This window comes from Anser brachyrhynchus (genome assembly GCF_964034855.1).
Source record: "Anser brachyrhynchus genome assembly, chromosome: 5".
Lineage (NCBI taxonomy): Eukaryota > Metazoa > Chordata > Aves > Anseriformes > Anatidae > Anser > Anser brachyrhynchus.
In genome coordinates, this window is record NC_137699.1 from 29266614 (window position 1) to 29284869 (window position 18256).

Here is an 18256-nt window from a genome sequence, read left to right on the forward strand (position 1 = left end):
TGGCTATCACAACTATCACAAGATGTTTTTTTCCTGGTGTTCTTTACCCCTTACCACTCCTTGGCTTTGTTCTAGAAGCTGTTGACCTCCTTTGTCTTCTAGAGTTAACCTTGCATGATAAGCCACCTGTACTATCTGATCTTTTCCATAGAACAAAAAATGTTTTTTTTGTGTGTGTGTGTATGCCTGCTTCCAAATGCTATCCTTGAAAAGCTATCTCTGAAGGATCTTGTGTATGTGTTTTTTTTTTTTTTTTTTGTGAATCAGTGGCAAGAAACTACCTGGGTATGTCTTTCAAAGAACTAAACGTCAAGCTGTTCTTTGGACCTTACCCTTTGGACTTCTTTTTTTTAAGAGAAGGGATGTATATTGAGCCGGGGGGAGTAAATCCCTCTAATGCTTTCAACAAGGTTATTATTCAGTACTCTAGGAGAGTCCTGGTGCTGAGGGAACTAATGTGAGCCTTTGTCCTGATGCTAATAAGAATAGGGATAATTCCTCCTGTTCCCCCCTCTTCCCGCAGATCCTGCTAGCAGTGATGAGGCATTAAGTTCCTCGGCTACCCCTTGCTGTGCTGGCCTGTTGTCCTTGTTTCCTGCAACAGCTACCTTGAGTGCAAAGGCTTAACTTGAGTTTTGAGGGGTCTCGCTAGGAGCGCTCATTGAAATCTGTAGAGATTTTCTGGATGCTCCCGAGAGGTACTTGTACACTTCACTTAAAGACACATCTTGGTGGATGCGTGTGTTTATTTTTCATGTTGTTGTGTGAGAAAATAGCTTTTCGTTGATGAAAGATATATTGGGCTTGAACGTAGCGGCATCCTTTGCTACATGTTGGAACATGTGACTGAAAAAATGCAAGTAGGCACGTAGGTGAAACTTAGAAGGCATTTTTCCTTTTATCTCTTTCCTCCTTCCTTGGCAAGAGCAAACAGGTATTGTTTTTGAATACCCTTAAAGAGACTAACTTTTGATCATGACTCCAAAGGCCTCTGAGTTTTTCTAGGAGGAATGTATATGCAAGCTATATATTGTTTTATTTTACTTACGTATTTTATGTTTATGTATTTATGTTTATGACAATGATCTTCTCCCAGTCTAAAGATTACCTGCGTAGCAGTAGAGAGAAGAACTTATATGCCAGGCATATAGTGAAATACGACTGCATTTAATTTAACAGAAAAATAGTTTACTAAAAACCATGCCTTTTCACCAACTTCTGTTTGTGGCTATGGGCAGGAGGTTGTAGTGAAGACACTGGATAGGGCTGGTGTGGAAGGTCAGACAAAGGCATTAGGAAAACAGCTTGCAGATCAAGAAAGGAAGGGTTGAAGTGTACCCAGTTAGCCTCCTTAGCCTTTTCTCAGCAGTACAAAGCTGAAGGTAAGATCATCTTTGTGCTTCTAAAAGCAAGTCTCCTAGCACAGCTGCTTGGTTTGTGATAGCGGGTTCTCTGGGGATGGTTGGTGACAATCCTCAGCGGATAATCTGTCCTGAGTCCGGCTGAGCTGGCCTTCTGGTGAATTTGTAAGGGGGTTTGCTGTCTTTCACTAGGGACTCTTCTCCCTGCAGGGTGTTTTGAGACCCTCTTTAGTGTCAGTATTGAATAGCGGGACAGGAGCGATTTAGACAGGCTAAAGAGCTTCCCCGGAAGACAGAAACCGAGTGCATCCGCTCAGCTAGCAGATGCGTATCAGCCCAGTGTTTTGTTTTGATGGAGCTTTTTTCATAAATGCAGAATTGGAAAGGCATGAAGTGATGAATCTGTCTTTTCAAACTGCATGTTTTTGGGCTATGCAGATAAAGTCTAGGTAAGCTGAACTCAAAGCATGTGAAAGAGTACTGGGGGGGAGAGAGAAAAGCATCTTCTGATGGGGCCTATCTGAGGAGACTGGTTTAAACCGTTTGGGGCTGGGAGTCCAGAGCCAAAAAAAACCCTTACTTTTTGCTAGTGACTGTACACAGGTGAGGAGCCCAGTGTGGCTCCCTGAAGTGAACTTGCATGGAAGCATTAGCTGCAGGAAGAGGTTTATGAGCACTTCCAAACAGGAATTTTTCTTTGTTCGATTCTGTTGACCTTCTGATGCATATGTGTGGCTGGGCTTTATCTTCTTTTCTTTACTCTCAGTTGGCCTTTGCAGGGCGTTTCCTGTGAATGAGAGCCCTGTGCTTACAGTTATTAATCTTCTATCGCTTCTCAACGCAATGTTCGTCTTGTATGGTACAGAACAGTCATCCTGAAATGGGGTGGAGGTGTGTGAGAGAGAAAGAACTTGAGGTTGCAGTGCAGAAGACAGGATTCCTCTTTCCTGTTATTTTTACCCTGTGAAGTGAGAACAGAAGGGAGATTGCAGAAGCATTTCTGAACAGACCCTGTTCAGAGTTTCCCATAAGGCCTCGGATGCTCTCTAGCCTGCACTTACATGTCTGTTCCCCCCGTGTCTGCTCTATCAGTGTGGGACATGGAAAGCCTAACGCCCAAGTGTGTGTATCAGTGCTGTCTGCTCTGCTGTGGGCTGGTGCATACCATCCCTCCATATATACCTACAGACTCTTCTTGGTTTTAATTTTTCATCCGTATTTATCCCTTACTGGGAAGCTAGAGCTTTTAATTAGCATAGTTTAGCTATTAGCTAACACGTCGAGGGTCAAGGTGGGTGGTGATACGTGTCTCACCTCACCTCTGGGTGGGAGGTGGGACTCAGCACGACCTGAGGGTGGTATTTCCCCTCCAACTTGGGTGGGGAATCGTGCTCCTCATTTGTATGCTCCCTAAAATGAGCTGTGGTGAGGCAGCCTGGGTTCATGTGAGTTGTATAGCTTGACTTGCTTCTCCTTTACAAAGAGGGGTCCTTCACATAAAGGTGCTTGGGGGAATGGGTGTCACCCATGTCCTTGCTGTGTCTGTTCAAAGAAATCAGCAGTATGGTTGGTCTGCCATTCACTTGTCCGAATCCTCTCTTTTTTCCAACAGAAAGGGCTCTGCAGTATGATAAAAAGCAGACTTCTCTGGTTCAGCAAATCTGTCATAAAAGTAGCAAGAAAAGACAGCTGTTTGCTAATGGGCATCATAGTTATTGATGTGTAACTTATATAGAGGGGTTTTGGGAGCAGAAACTCACCTCGGTGTTGGTAGAGCAGCAGTTTTATGGCAGTGAGAGTCTGGGAGGAAGTCATCGATGTGAAATATTCATCTGAAAAACAGCTTGTTACAGAAACCTGTTGTAGTAAATCTCCTGTTTGAGAGGTATGTCACCTGAAGATAGGTCTGTTGCAGCGTAGGTTGAAATCTGTCATTGCCTCTTTTTTTATATGGATGATTTGCAGGAGGTGTTTGTTAGATTCTTCAGAAAAACTTGGGTTCTTTTGAACTAAAACGAGGCTGCCTTGTATAATGTGTGAGGTAGAACAGGAAGATGGGAAAGGAGATGTGTATACACACAAGACTTTTGAAAGGGACTGAACTCTGAAGTTGGAAGAAATTGAAGCATTTGAGCCACTGAACGTTAAACAGTTGGCACTCGTGCTTCTGGATTCTCTCAACCTGGATGCGAAGATGATGCCTGGATGTGTGCTGCCTCTTGTAAGTCCCTCTCTGTTGCCTGGCTTGATCTGCATACCTGTGCCCATTCTTCTCTGCCATGTCCAGCAGGGTGCTAGTGCATTGGTAGGCGCTGACTGAAGAGGAGGATTTGAATCAGGAATGCTGCTTTTTGCAGAATTGTGCATTTGCTACAGCCTCTCCAAGTGTTGTTCCAGACAAGCCTTGCTGAATTTAAGGCATGATTTCTCTGAGGTACTTAGTGACAAGGAACCATATTTGCTAAAGCAAGCGGGTACGTAACAGTCCTCCTCCAATGTGCATTTGACTGTGGCATAACGGGTTCCTGCTGTTTCAAGTGTACGTTGTTGGTTTTTTTTTTTATTGCAAGTGTTTAACAGGCTCCAAGTACATAGAGGAATTTTGCACCACCTTTCTATATAAAGTGGTACTTGAAGCTATTGTGAGATATTATTTGGCTTAGGCAATACAGCACCTTAACAAGGACAAGCACATATCCTGCATTCTGTGTGGGTACAGACGTAGGTGCTGTCTAGCACCTCAGAAAAGTTCAAAGCATCACCACTTCCTTCACTTTTAGAACTTCATGCAAGGCGCTCAGTTCATGTAACGCCCACAGGTGGGAGTTTTTATAGGATGGATGCAGTAAGGAGTGCAGAGTTTCTTCTTTTGTCGTTCAAGACATGAAGAACAATGTTAAATGTAAAATCATTAAGTTCTATCTAGATTTTTTTCTCTAGGACTCATGATCACCTTAGCATTCTTTCTGTGTCCTTTTTGGATACAGAGCCAAAATTGTTGTACGTGAAGGTAGTAGAATTTGCTGTAAGTGTAGCAGGCAGCCTGTTTTTCAAGTAGAGGCAACTTTTTGGAGAAGGGTGAGGCTAAGGAGGAGCTGATAAGATATTTTAAGCAGGCCTTTTGAAGCTGGCTTTACTCATTAGTTATGCTGGGATGAGCCCATGAATTCAGTAGTGTTATTTCAGACCTGCACCGTGAAGGCGATTGTTACAGTCTGTATGTGATGCGTGAAAGACTGCTGTGGAAATGTTCTCTCCTTTTCAGAGCAGAGAAATAAAATAAGAATATTGGAAATAGAGTACATGGAGTCCCTTGGTGAGTGTGCTCAGCAGTATGTGGTGCTGGGCCTGCCACCCAGGAATCGGATGCTGAGAAGGGTATTTAAATTACAGTGCCTATGAAAACAGACAGCTAAGGAGTCTCTATTAGCCTTTAAGGAAACAAACAAGGGAGGTTAAGAAAGGTGATTAGTACAGGCAGCATTAATGCAGGCTTTGCACTGTGCCATGCATGTTGTGTGGCTGTTGCCTGGGCTTCTCCGCGTGCTTCCTGCCAGTCAAAGCCTCTGGCATCTGCAGGAAATGGAGCAACGAGCTGGGTGAGCTCATTGATCACATGAATTTTTTCACAGTAGATCAATTTCCTTAGCTCTGTGTCTGTCTGTAATTGAGATGTAATCTATAGTGTGCTAGGCAGTGCTCTCAGACAGGGACACAAATGACAATTAAAGGCAAGTAGCATGCAGTGGAGGAAGGGAGGGAAAAAAGAGCATAGAAAAATGTAACTAATTATAACTAGCCTGTTTCTTCTATGTGAATAAAAGTTTCTTAAGTTCTTGTCCTGTATAATATAAAAATATGTTTGCCCAGAAAGACAAACTTTTTCCCTTCCTGTCTTCCCCTCTTCATTGTCAGATGAAAACAAGTATTGTAGTACATAACTCTGTTAGGATAGATGAAGCATTTCTATACATACAAAGATGATGTTTTCAAACACCTCTGCAGTCTCTCATGCTTTCAGTGGTAAACCCAAGGATTTAGGGGTATTATTTGTCCATAGGTTTTTCTCTTTAGCATGTGCTTTGCAAAAGATATTTTAAGTAATTCAATCCACTTTAGCTTACTGATTTTAAAAGGTTAAACCTGTTCTTTTTCTCTGATATTGCTGTGGAGAAGATGTTGCTGGGGTGAGGCTTACCCTTGGATAGCTTGGCTGTGTTATTTATAGGTAGCCCTCTGTAACCCGGGATGAACTTCTCTGATGCCTTCTGGAATAAGAAGGGCTAAAATACAGAAGCTAGAACCCATTGCATAAAAATTGTATGTGGATTTACTTCCACAATTAACGTCCATTTCCAGTGTAATGTGTGGCTGCTGCGTGCCTTTTACTGCGGTGTGCGACTTCATTATGTTGTGGTTTTTGCAGCGTGTGGCTGTAAGGCTGCCAAGCTCCCAGCTGCTCGCAAAGGGCTGTGCCAGCCACCCCTGGTGTTCCAGGGGGTGCCTGGGGAGCCCCCGACCCCGTTCGTGCACGGGAGGACGGGAGTTTGTGCACCATGTGTGTGCAGGGAGGGGTGGCAGATGTGGGCATCGCTGTAACAGGGCACAAGTCTTCATTCATCTTGTCATTCGGTCTCAGGTAAGTGCCAAACCCAGGAATACGGGGCTGCTACCTGGCCTGGAAAGGAAAACTAGGTCTTAATGTGGAAATGCTCTTCTCAGCTGGAAAACATTAAGGTAGGAAGAAGCAGAGTGGGGTCCCCGGTGCTGCCACTGAGCTGGTGATGGGCTCTGGACAGCCTGACTTTGCTTTTGGTGGTGTTGCAGACTGGAGATGCATGTTTTGCTATAGCAGCTGTTAAATAAGCCACTGAATGTATCTAGGATACAAGCATGCATGGGACAGCTATACCACAGAGTAAGATTTGCGTGAGTCTCTTGAACAAGAAGCCAGGATACTTTGCCCCTTTTTTTTTTCTTTTGTAGTTTTGTTGCCTGAATTTGAGGGTGTAGTTGTGCTTGGTCTGGGAAAAGATGGATTTCAGTACCTCTTCCCATAGTAGCACTAAGCTAGACCTCATCTGCTTTTGCATCAAACAGAATGGCTTCCTCCTTTCCAGACTTCATTTGGCAAGAAAGCTCAATTAGTGTTCAGGAAACAGAAATCCTGTTGCTCTGAGATTTCTGAATGCCTAGTGGACAGTGACTATTAAGTATACTTGATCAACTGGGAAATCCTACCTTTATCTGAAAAATTGCTTTACATCTGTTCATGTAAGACTGTGAGAGTTTGGAGGGTGAAATGCTACTTTCTCCTTTCAGATGATGATATGCCCACTGACACAGATATAGTCATTTTGGTATCCTGCAGAATGAATGTGCTTTTCCCAGGGTTGAAGGCTTTGACTGTGTGTTTTTTTCTTCTCTGCTCTGCGTGATGTGATGAGCAATCAGGAGTCAGGTGAGTTCAGACTGTGGCCAAGCAGCTTGAGGGCATCTCTAACACCTGAAGCTCCTTTTAATTTCTGGGGAGAGGGAAGAAAAACACTTTAATTACTGTATGGATGACAAATAAGAGGATCAAAGTGAGACTTTCTGAGGCAAAGCTTAACCGCTTTTAAGCGGGAAATAATGATGCCTCTTTTTGTTAATGAAGTTTAATGTTGGGACTGCAGAGCTGAGAAAGCAGGCTTGGGAAAAGAAAATGCGAAAGAATTCTGCCCTGTGAAATACCAGCCTCTCTCTCTGTCTCCTTTACTCTTTGCAGAGGGCAGGTGCCATGTGCATGCTCATTTTGACCACTGCCACTTCCTGCAGTCCTGTGTGCACGTGGTGGGGTCACCCACACAGCTGCTGGTCCGCTCTGACCTTCCTTTGTTCTCAGGTTTCCATTGCTGCTTGCAGCAGAGTGTGGTGTGAACACTACGTGCACCCATAGATTCAGGTAATACATAAGATATCCCCAGTTCCACATAGAAAAAAACAAACAGAAAAACCCCAAAGCCCTAGATTTTGTCTCCACAAAATCCTCCTTTTCTGAAAAGAGTAGCTAGGCTGCTGTGGCTTTTATCACAGTTAGCCACAAGCAGAGTTAATGATACCAGACAGAAAAGAGACTGTAAAAGTGTTTGTTATGGAAGTCTGTATTTAATCTCTCCCAGTGGCTTTTGACTTGCTTAAAGCTGTGCTAGTCTTTGTGATTTCCAAGACTATTGATTTCCATCTCCCTCCTACACCCCCTTGCTTCCCCCTCCCAGTCTGGAAATGCATTTAATTCTGTGATGGTTTTGCTGGCAGTAGGTTTTCCATTTCACATGGGAAAAAATCTAGAGTATGGATCTTGCTAGAAATTGATTGTGGGTGACTTCTGATGGCATAGCAAATCTTATACAGGGGTAATTTAAGCTGTGTGCGACACAGGCTTCCTGAGTTGCAGAAGGCCTTGAAGTCAGAAGTCTGCTTTCAGCTTTCAACTTCCTAGCTACATCCTGTAGGCTGCATATCACAGGAGTACACTGCTTCTGCTGCTTCCCAGTGCAACGGGCGTCCTTTTCCAGCGGGATCACCAGTAAAGGAAATACATGGGGGGGAAGCATGGGAGAAAACGACACTTAATGCTATAACAGTATCATCAAAACAGGGCTTTATAAGCATAATGTTGGAGTTTCTGATCCTTAGGTGAGTCCGATACCCACCTCTAAGTAAATACTTGGCAATAGGTAAAATTCAGATACTGGATCTGTTTCCTCCTGCACTTCCTGGCAGTGAGGCTGTTAACCAGACACAGTTGCTGTCCATGTCTCATCTCTGCTGCACTGCTTTTTTGTCTTGCTGCTTGGCAGGGGACTTGAAGTCCATATGAGAGCTACACACCAAGAACATAGGAGTACCTCTGAGCAAATGCTTGGCTCTGCTGAAGACACTTGTGGGTTGCTCTTTTTTTTACGAGTGTTCATCCCTGGGTTTCTTGCCAAGTTCTCTTCCATGGTCAGAGAGCCAAATACACAGCAAGATGTCAGGGCAGCCATGTACCAGGACTCAGACTGGAGTGCTTTAAAGGGATGGAGAGGGGAGACAGGGACATGTTGTGACCTGGGTGGATCTGGGAGCTAACGCTGGCGCTTGCTAATCTGGCCTGTCATTTTCCATTTTATTTACTCCTGGCACTTGGTTGTCAGAGCAGGCTTTTATACACCATTCTCTGTGGCTTAGGCTGCTCAGCACTGCTGCAAAATCCTTCTAATCCTTTTTTGCCATCCGTTTCTTGCAATGAAAACTCAATTGACAAAGCGAATACTTGAATTTCAGAGAGCAAGTACAGAGTCAAGTTTTGGGAAGAATAAAGAGCCAGCAAATATGGCAAGGCCTTATTGGGGAAAAAGGGACTCTTACAAAAAATGAATTAACATGTGTGCTGTATCTTGACAGCTCTTGAGGGACTGTTAGTACCAGGGATCTTACCTACTTGCAGAGGACTTTCACAGCCAAGTGATACCTGCCAACAGGTGATCAAATAGAAGAAAATTAAAACCGACATGTTCTTTAAAGAGATGATGAGGATGTATTGAGATTGTCCAGCTTGACTTCTGTGTCCTGTATCACAACTTTGCGGTGTGGCAGACCCCTGTGGGGTAGCACTGCTGGAGTAGAAACCTTCTCAGCTGTTGCACCTGTGTCTGGCAGGACATTAGAAAGCAATGCTGCCATGTTTGTTGAAGAAGGATATTTCTTGGGTGTTTAGGACTGAGCCATCTGTATTTGCGATTAAGGGCAGAGCTTTCAGGAGTTAGAGATGGCTCCGGGATAGCAGTTAAGATTTACTGTGCTAACCATCGGCTCTACTGCCAAAGGCATCATAGCTCCAGAGCATTGCTGTAATCTAGTGACAAAACTTAGTCATTCAGCACTGCAGCTCTGACTGGGCTGTGGATAAAGCAGGCTGTGTTAAGGCTGAACAAAACTGCTAAAGGGGCATTCTCACCCTCCTCAGTCTGGCATCTTGTAATGAAGTGCTCTGAGCTTGACTGTCCAGGCCAGAGCACTGGCAGCACCAGTTCTTCAGAAAGCCATATCTGGTTTGGAAATCTGGTTTGGGGATGATAGGGCTGGAGGAGTGGAGTTGGGAAATAGGCATTTTCCCTCTTATCTTGGAAGGAGTGACCTATTACTTTTGCTTTTAAATATGAATGAACTCATTCTCTGTACCTCAGATACAGACCATATGGTGCTCTTGGTAAACGTAGCAGATGTTCCTCTCTTGCTCTGTTTTGCTTTGTTACACAAATTCTCTGTGTTTTCTTTCTATCCTGTCTGCAGTGGGCTGTAATAGCACAGCTCCAGCGTATCAGGTTATTGCTCTGAATTTCTAAATGGGCATTGAAAAATAAAGGGCATGGGGGAACATACATAAAATGTTGCTTGAGCTGTGGAACTGAAGTGTGTGTGTATAGATGGTAACTGACCCTGAAACTCTGGTTCAGTGTGCTCAGTTGAATAGTTTCTCCTTCTGTTTTCCTGCTACTTATGGCCTCTGAACTTTGTTCTTAAGTATAAAACAATGTTCCACCCCACCTTCCTTGTGGTGGCTTATTTTAGCTTGGTTTTGCTTGTGAATGCAGTTTCTGTGCAAATCTGCCTCACTTTGTATACCAGAACACTGTTGTTTCAGTGAGAAACTGGGGATGTTTTTCCACGCGTGGTTGTTTTTTACATTTTCCCTACCGATATAATTGTTTGTACCTGTCAGTACTGTTCCACTTTAGTAAGGGAGGGTAAGGGCATGTGGTGATGTGCCGCAGCAGACAAACATCTGGGAGTGCCAAGCAGACCGCAGCGTCCCCCGCTCTGGCGTGCAGGGATTGGAAGAGTGCAGCCGTGAGGAGTTGTTCCTGGTGTCTTTGTTTGCGTGGGGTTCCTGTTTGTTTAAAGCAGTTGACACAACACAAGCGAGACTTTGGTCCTTGCTGGTGAGAGTGACTCAGCCCTTCAGAAATCGCATCTCCTGCGTTCCTGGGGAGGTTCGGGTGGGAAGAGGCACCTTTCTCCACCCCGAAGGCAGTGTCAAAGGTCTGCTGGCGTGTGTGCACGTCTGGAGCAGGCAGGGTTGTGAGCAGACGGCATCTCAACCGGGCATAGATAAAGACCATTCTTCCCCTTTTCCTGTAAATCTAGCCTTGGTCAAAAATTTTTCTTTTCCCCTTTCAGGGGATGTCACTTGCTAGTCTTCTGCATGTAAAGATAAGTGTGTGTCAGGATTGATGTATTTACTAAGAAGGGTGTCAAACAGAATATGATGGTAGATTTTTTTTTTTTTTTTAGATTTCTGTAATGTGGAGGAGGGTTTGCTGTTACTATCAAAGAAGCTGCTGTGGTTTAACAGGAAAGTTCTCCCCTAGGTTAGTGAGATGTATGCTGATGGGAATGCTTAAGGCAAAATAGAAATATTAAATAGTTTGGGTTCTCCTTTTTTGAGGGAATGTGGATACCAACTTTCTCCATATATAAAAGACCGGAACAGTTCAGTGTGTGTGTAGAGAGCAGTATTTGTTCTCAGCAGCTGATACAGTGCACAGAAAAGGCACTAGCATGGTTTTCCTGCCCAGCCTACTGACATGCTTGTCTGTTGCTTTACTGTGGAAGGCAGTGGTGTGGGTTGGGTCCCCCTGGGGGGAAGCATGGACCTCTAGAGGAGGGGTTCTTTCTGTCCTGGTGAAGGAAACTGGGGAAGGTAGATGGTTGTCTCTGGGCCTGACGGGTTTGCCCCAGATCATGTTCTGCAGGAAGATGTGGTACGGAACTGTCCTTCCCCTCTGTGCTCAGAAAATGGTAGTGCTTTCTGAGGGAACAGCTTCGGGCTGCTTTGGGGCTGGCTGCCTTCTCTTCGGGCTGTAATACACCTACAATAGGGGCTCCCCAATGATCCTTTTGTGCTGTGCTTCTTAGCACTTGAGGCCTAGTAGTAGCTACATTCATTGAGGCAAGGTGCTCTTGCAGGCAACTTCAGGTGCAAAATCGTGCAGCTTGCAGACAGCCCCAAGCGGCGTGGCCGCCTGGTCAGGCCTCTGGGCAGAGCCAGGCCATGGGCCACGCTGTGTTAAATATCCGCTTGTGTAGGAGCCCAAACCCTAGGGATCTGTTTGTCAGGAGGAAAAGTGCATCTGGGGACATCGGGATTAATGGTAGAGCGATTTAGTTACAATAGATTGCGCTAAAATTTTAATGCTTTCCTCAGTAGAAGAGAAAACCAGAGGAGCGAGACCTGCCGATAGCCGTGTTTGGGAGCAGGAGCAGGATCCTGCGAACTCCACTGGGGCCAGTTACAAAAACGCAGGGAGGCAGCTATTTCATCTCTGTCCTTAATCAGGAGAGGAACAGCCATGCTGGGAGCGGTGGAATGCAAGTAGAGGCCAGATAAATGTTAAGATATCAAAGAGAGATCTCTTAATGTTTTCCTCTATAGTACAAAGGTCTTCAAGGTGCTGCTGCCAAAATGTACAACCTCTCAAAAAAAGCTTAAACTGAGGGACAAGATTCATGTTCAGGAGGACTGGAGATGTTTAGTAGTAAACTTGGTTTCTGTCCTACTGCTCTGAGTGTTATACTTGCCACTGCTATTGCAGTAGCCTATTGTCCATGCCGCAGCCGTGCTTTGGCTTGGTATCAAGCCTTGAAAGGTATTTTCGGTAGCAGTTCTTGATCTCGGCCAAGGGTGAGGGTGTAGGATTGTGCACAGGTTCTTCCTCTTAAGGAGGCATAACTAAATTGGGGAACAGCTAAAAAAAAAATATTAAATACCATGGCACGAGGGGAAGCATCAGGCTCTCTGAAAGTACATCTGGCATTAGAGAGGAGCAGGTTTGCTCCTTTTTCCCTGGAGCAGGAGGTTTCTGTGTTCCAAGCTGTGGTTGTTTAGGGAAACCTCTGGCAGGTACCTGTGGGGTGGTGATAACCCCTCAGGTGGAGGAGTGTAGCCTCTGTTACCAGTATGCAGCACACCTCCACTCTGAGAATCGAGAGCGCAGCTCAGCCCTTGCTGAGGGGGAGCTACACGTGCACGTCTCTCGATTGCAAATGCTGCAGCCGCACGGCACCTCTGCAAAATGCACAAAGTAACTGCCCTCAAAACCTTACAAACTCATTCCAATATGCCCAGGGGCGATTTTCCAGTCGTGGGAAGTCCTGGAGACCTCGCTAATGAGTTCAGCTGAGGAAGTAGCACAAGGAACTGGGGGAGAGGGAAGGTTTGCTTGTGTGTGAAGCGTGGAGTGTGTGCAGAGAGGGTAAGGGGGTGTGGTAGTAATCTTAAGAAACAAAAGAGAAAGGAAAGCAGAGGTGAGGCTGTCTTAAGGCTTGAAGATGAGGGGAAAGAGCTGGGAACCAGAAAGGGAGAGCCAATGGCAAAGAAAGTAATGAACATGCAGTCCTAATCTTCCCTGAAATAAATCTGGTTTTATAAATTAACAAGAATCAATCTGATGTCAGTGACTGTAGCTGTAAAAATAAAAAGGGAGTTGAATGTTTACTGATAAGAATTTGAGGAAGCCTGTTTCCAAGCAGTCGTGCTCTCTGAATCTTGCATCTGAGCCAAGTTATTGGCATGTTCTGAGACAGAAATAGCTCACCTATCTGAGTGACCTTTTAATTTCCTCCTCAATCCTCTGAATTCACTGTAATGAACAAAGAGAGCATTAAGAACAGGCGTGGCTCAGATCTTTCTGCACATTTGCAGTAGACCAAATAGCTCTAGATTTCTCCAGGGGTTAAATTCTAAGAAACTGCTGTTGAGAGTAGGATCACAGGGAACCACTTGTGGCTCAGATTAACCAAGTGGTTTCTCTCTGTGATGGCAGCTCAGTGTCTTTTTTTTTTTTTTTGTTCTGGGTTTATCCAGCACCTAGCACTGTGTGGTCCGATTTGTAGTCTCAGACTTGTGCCTCCCATTGCACTGCAAATGCTAATGAGGCAAGAAGCGCTTGAGAAGGTTTTGTTATCCTACTCACATACCTGTCTGAAGCAAAGGTTTATCCTTTGGTGTGTGCCCTGAGCTTCCAGGGTGCATCTGTCCTGTTGCACATACTTTCACAGCAAGGCAGAACAATTATCTGTAATGTGTCAAAAAGATTAAAAAGCATATGTTAAAGAGAATGGGATGGGACACATCCTTGGGTGGGGGATGAGGGAGGTGCATGCAGAAGAGGAGGAAGCAGGGTGAGAGACTGGGGGGCTTTTATGCACAGCACGAAAAGATCCTGCAACTAAAATGCCATGTAACCTTTTCTTTTTATATTTGACAGCCGGTTTATCTTATAATAAATGTGGTCTGTGTAAGGCAAAGGAGATGCTGCTTTAAGTAAGTGTGTGGCTTTCATTTCTTTTGGAAAATGTTTCAGCATTCAAACGTAGAAAAACAGACCTGCTAGACCTGTGGAAGCTCCCAATTTTTTTGCCCCCATTTGTTATTTATGGGGAAATCTTCTCCAACTCTATTCTAGTCGAACAAAAGGCTTGCATAATGTCTGCTGGCTACTTGTAGGTGAGGAGAGCAAGCCAAGGGATAGACCTAACGTGTGTAGTCAGCTTTTGATGATTGGTTTGCAGGTGAACTGTGCACTCTCAGGAATGTGCAGTGGGGATCGAGCATCACCGTGCTCTGAAATGGAAAGGCCCTCACGTGGCTGATTCTCTCTCTCCCATGTTTCATCATTCTCATCACATCAAGACTTCCTTCTGTGGTATACCTTTCTGAGTCTCTAGGCTGTATGTGGGTAGAAAGTCCAACGGTCAAGCTTATTCCCCCTTCTGTTCCTCCGTAGCCCATCCACATCTACCCTCGCCCCCTAAAAAAGAGAGAAAACTTGGGATTGGACCTCTTGCAGCTGCTGACACTGTGACCTTCAACTGCTCTGCTTCTGTCCTTGCAGGATGAAGGACCTCCAGTGTTTCCAAGTAATAATTCAGTGTTCTCTAGATGCTGGTGTTATTAAGGGTGTGCCGTTCAGCTCTACAGAGGCCTCCCTCCTGAGAGCCTTTACCTGTTGAGAAGGGTAACTTTTGATGTTCTGTGATGCAGAGGTCTGAGGCTGAAACTTGCTCTTGGTCTGAAGACAGAAGCCAGCAGCTTTCCTTGGTCAGAAACCTTGATGTCACCCTGTAGCAAGGTGTATGGGAGTGCTTCTGCAAAGAGTTGAAACTCCTGCCCTATTACATCTGCATCATACCAAACACAGCCAAAATGTAATTAGCTTATTTAGAATTGGTTTGTTTACATGCAAGGAACTTGTGAAGACTATTGGTGCCCTTGGTGTAAATAAAGCATGGTCATGCTTGGCAGTGAAGGTGAAACTTAACCTTGGTCTCTTCGAAGTAAGTCGTTGGGCTTGGTCCTTGCTGGCAGTGGGTTGTCCATCTATCACTTTGACAAGGGGCAGTAATAGTGCTTCACTGGGATCTCTTTCCATTTGCAGGGGTGTTGTGAGGCACCCTCTGCAGTGACTTGCAGAGGCACTTTTTGGAGGTGGTGGGAGGGCTGTGGAGGGAGGTGAAGTCTGGCTGCAGCACTGTTGCTAAAGGCTAGGGAAGAGGATGTGGCTGCTGGGGAAGGAGGGCTCCTTATAGCTGTTGTGCTCTGCAGTGTACTGTAAGGAGAGTGGTTTCCTCAAAATGTGCCTTACAGCATCCTTTGGAGCCTTAATGGAGCTATTTATTTTCTACAATGCAGGATTCTTTTTGTCCTCCTCCCACTTCCTTCTTCCAGGCAAGCCCAGCGTGTGAAACAATGACTGCTTCATGGGGAAGGGAGACCCAGAAGTGCAAAGGCAGACAAAGAAGATAGTTTGCTGCTGAGAGGCAACTGCGTTGCTTACATCTGTTAAATGTCATGCTCAGCTCACCCAGAAAGGCAGTCTTAGGTGAACCAGAATCTGTATAAAAACACATGGAAGCTAGCCTTCTGATAAAGTGAAGCTTGTTAAGTGGCCTTTTAAGCGATGTTGAAGGCTCTGTTGGAAGCCTGGACAGTTGCAAATGACAGACCACCAGCTTCTCTTGAGTGCTGCTGTACATGACATTCGCAATACAACTTTTTAGATGGAGCTGCAGCTAACACCTTATTTTTTTTAACAGTTGTTTTTCTGTTCGTGTAGTGAAGAGAAATGAGGTTAGCTTAAAAAAAATCTTTACTGTCACTTTTGTGCACACACCATTTCTGGAAACTCTGCCCATTTTTTTTCTCTTGTGAAGAGGAATAAGAAGCTACATAAACCTGTGCATGAAAGACAGGTGCCGATATGTGGGCGTTTCTACCTTTCTGCAAGGTGCAGGTTTTTGTAGTATGTGTAAAGCACACCTTAAGTAGTTGCTCTGTTCCTCTTAAACTGTTCTAGTGCTGTTATTTTACTCTTATTCCTTCATCGGGTGACTACTGCTTTCTTTTCAGGAAATGCCAGAGGACTGCTGAGCAAGTTTCGCATGCTGCTGTCAGGCTAACTGCTTACCCCACACATACCCCTAGCATTTGTAGGTACTAACGCTTGTCTCTCTGCATGGCTTTTATTTAAAATGTTTGGCCTTAAAAGAAGTGAGAGTTGGTGATACTGAATGATGGAGCAGGTGGATTTAGCTTGTTGTTTTGCATCAAAGTCTTAGGCTGCAGAGGCAAAAGGAGAACAGTTCTGGTGAGAAGGATGCTGACTTTCTAAGACTAAACTGTGTGTCAGATTCACAAAATGGGGGAAGCAAATTTAATCTTAGGAGTACAGTAATAAAGGGATTGGGTGAATTCCCTTTGAGAAACTCGCTTGGAAATGGATTAAATGAACATGAAAATCCTCTGCCATTGAAAGGAGTTTTAAATCTTCATCTTACAGTTTGGCTGGTTTTGCATGTTAATTTCGCTGTCCTGTAAGCTTTTGTAGCTGAACTTTGTGCTTCTGCTTGGAGCAGTGTGTTACAGGTAAAAACATGAAGTGGGGACTGTTAAACCAGCTTACTATATACTAATTTTAATAACCTTTATTTAATCAATTCACTCTGGGCAAACCTTGCCTCCAGAGACAGGAAATTGCTTAAGGATTATTGGCTGTGGCAAGAGCTTCATAGCTGTTTGCAAAATGCCTGAAAAAAAATATCTTTCCCTTTAAAGGAGTTGCTGCACATTTCTGGTTAAGCTGAGTGGAGGTCACTGGGAATTTTTTTGCCAGCACGTATCTTGTGACAATAGATTGGTGGCCTGAATGTGGTCGCCCAGGGTGCCTGGAGGAGCACCAAATCCAAGTAGGCCCCTTCAGGGCACAGGTGGCAGTGGCTGGAGTGATGTGCTTGGCTGGGGATGGTGGGCAGCGTCACCTTGCAGGCAGCTGCTCAGCAGCTATCTCTGATGGGGTGCTTCGCCTCTGGCCCGTGGTCCCCCTGCGAGAGGCCTGCTGCTTTATCCAGTGTTTGTCTTTGCCCCTGTGAGTATCGGGAGGGAATCTGCTCTTTGGGAGGGTTTTCCCTGGAGGCTGGGTGAATGCTAGCTGTGTTTGTGTGGTACTGGATTGTCTGGTGAAAAAGCAGAGGTGTTAGGCAGAAGGTTAAATAACCCGTGTCCTTTAACTCTTGGGTACCTCTTCCTCTGACCTAGGGTGGCTGGCACAAGCATTGTTTTTGCCTATATGCAGCACTTTGTAGCCCTTTGCGTTGTTGCACAAAAATGTAAGTTGTACTGCCTAAGCCAGTTGCTGTTTTTTGCCGTCCTGCTTTCTGTAACTTTTTCCCTCTTTTCCTACTTTGATTTCATTTGACTACCTCTAACCAGGCAAGCCTGTGTTGCCTTTGGCTATAGTCGAGCACTCTCGCCCAGCTTTTTGTTTTTTAATCTGCATAGAAACCAGGCTACTCAGAGCCCTGATTTAGGTGGAGGGTTTTGATCTGGAGCATCTTAACACACAGTAAATTCTCTCTGCTACATTTTAATGCCTTGAAGACAGAGCACGATTTAGGAGCAAGAAGCCCGTGCGGTTTCTCGGCCCAGCAGGCAGCACAGGCTGCTCACCCGAGCCGGAGCAGCTCCGTGCACTACAGCCTTGAGCAGCAAAGCTGAGGTGGGAGTTCTGTGCCTTTCCCCTCCTGCTGCCACCAGCCTTGGTGCTGTGCTGCTGCAAGGACCCCGTTCCCCCTGCTAGTCTGTGGAACTCGGCCCCAGCCATGGCAGCACTGACGTGCAAGGGGTGGATGAGACTAGTGGTCAGTAAAGGCTTAAGGACTCATGCTGCCTTATAAACAAGGGAGAACCCTGAGGACCAAACTGGCCTTCCACTGAAATTCAGGTTACAGGATTCATGACGGGTTTAACCCTGGGGAATCGTACTTCTTTCCTTCCTGGCTCATTTCTTCTCTCCCACCCCGGCTGAATGGTGGGAATCTTTAGTGCTCAGCCTTTGAATCGTGGCTGTAGGTCACAGGAAAAACAGCGTGCTGCGCTATTACAAAGTGACCTGGGCTGGATGCTCTGCTCTGAGCGCCCGGCCTCTTTGCTCTGTGTGTGTACGCTCACCTGTGAGAAGTGGTGGGCAGTGATCCTCCTGAGAGTGCCTCTCTGGTTTGATGCGTCCAGCTTGTGCTCCTCAAATAGGAATATAATTAAAACTGATCCGCTGTTAGAAAATCAAATTAAATTAGCCTGTTGAGGGAAACCAGTTAGAGAAGGCAAAATCGGATTTTCCTTTTTAAATTGCGCATTGTCCAAAGAGAAACGTGGCTGGGTTCTGCGGAGTGAGATGTGTCCAACACCCCCGTAACCGGTCTCTGTCACAGTGAGCGTTTGGAGCAATTGCGTGTATGGCTGTGGTGTGAGAATGGTGCATCTTACATAGGAAACGTTTAATGCTTGGCTGCTACTAAGAAGAACAAGGGGACAT

General features: G+C 45.3%; 1 protein-coding gene across 8 annotated transcripts in view; it reads left to right on the forward strand.

Moving 5' to 3' along the window:
- SUSD6 (sushi domain containing 6) overlaps positions 1 to 18256 on the forward strand; it is an 81759-nt gene that overhangs the window by 6409 nt on the left and 57094 nt on the right. The window contains exon 3 of one of the 8 annotated variants that reach the window (XM_080595445.1): positions 6684 to 6822. The exons of the other annotated variants lie outside the window; for them this stretch is intronic. The gene's annotated coding sequence lies outside the window, so the exon portion shown is untranslated. The remainder of the gene's footprint in view (positions 1 to 6683; positions 6823 to 18256) is intronic. 8 annotated transcript variants of the gene reach the window in all.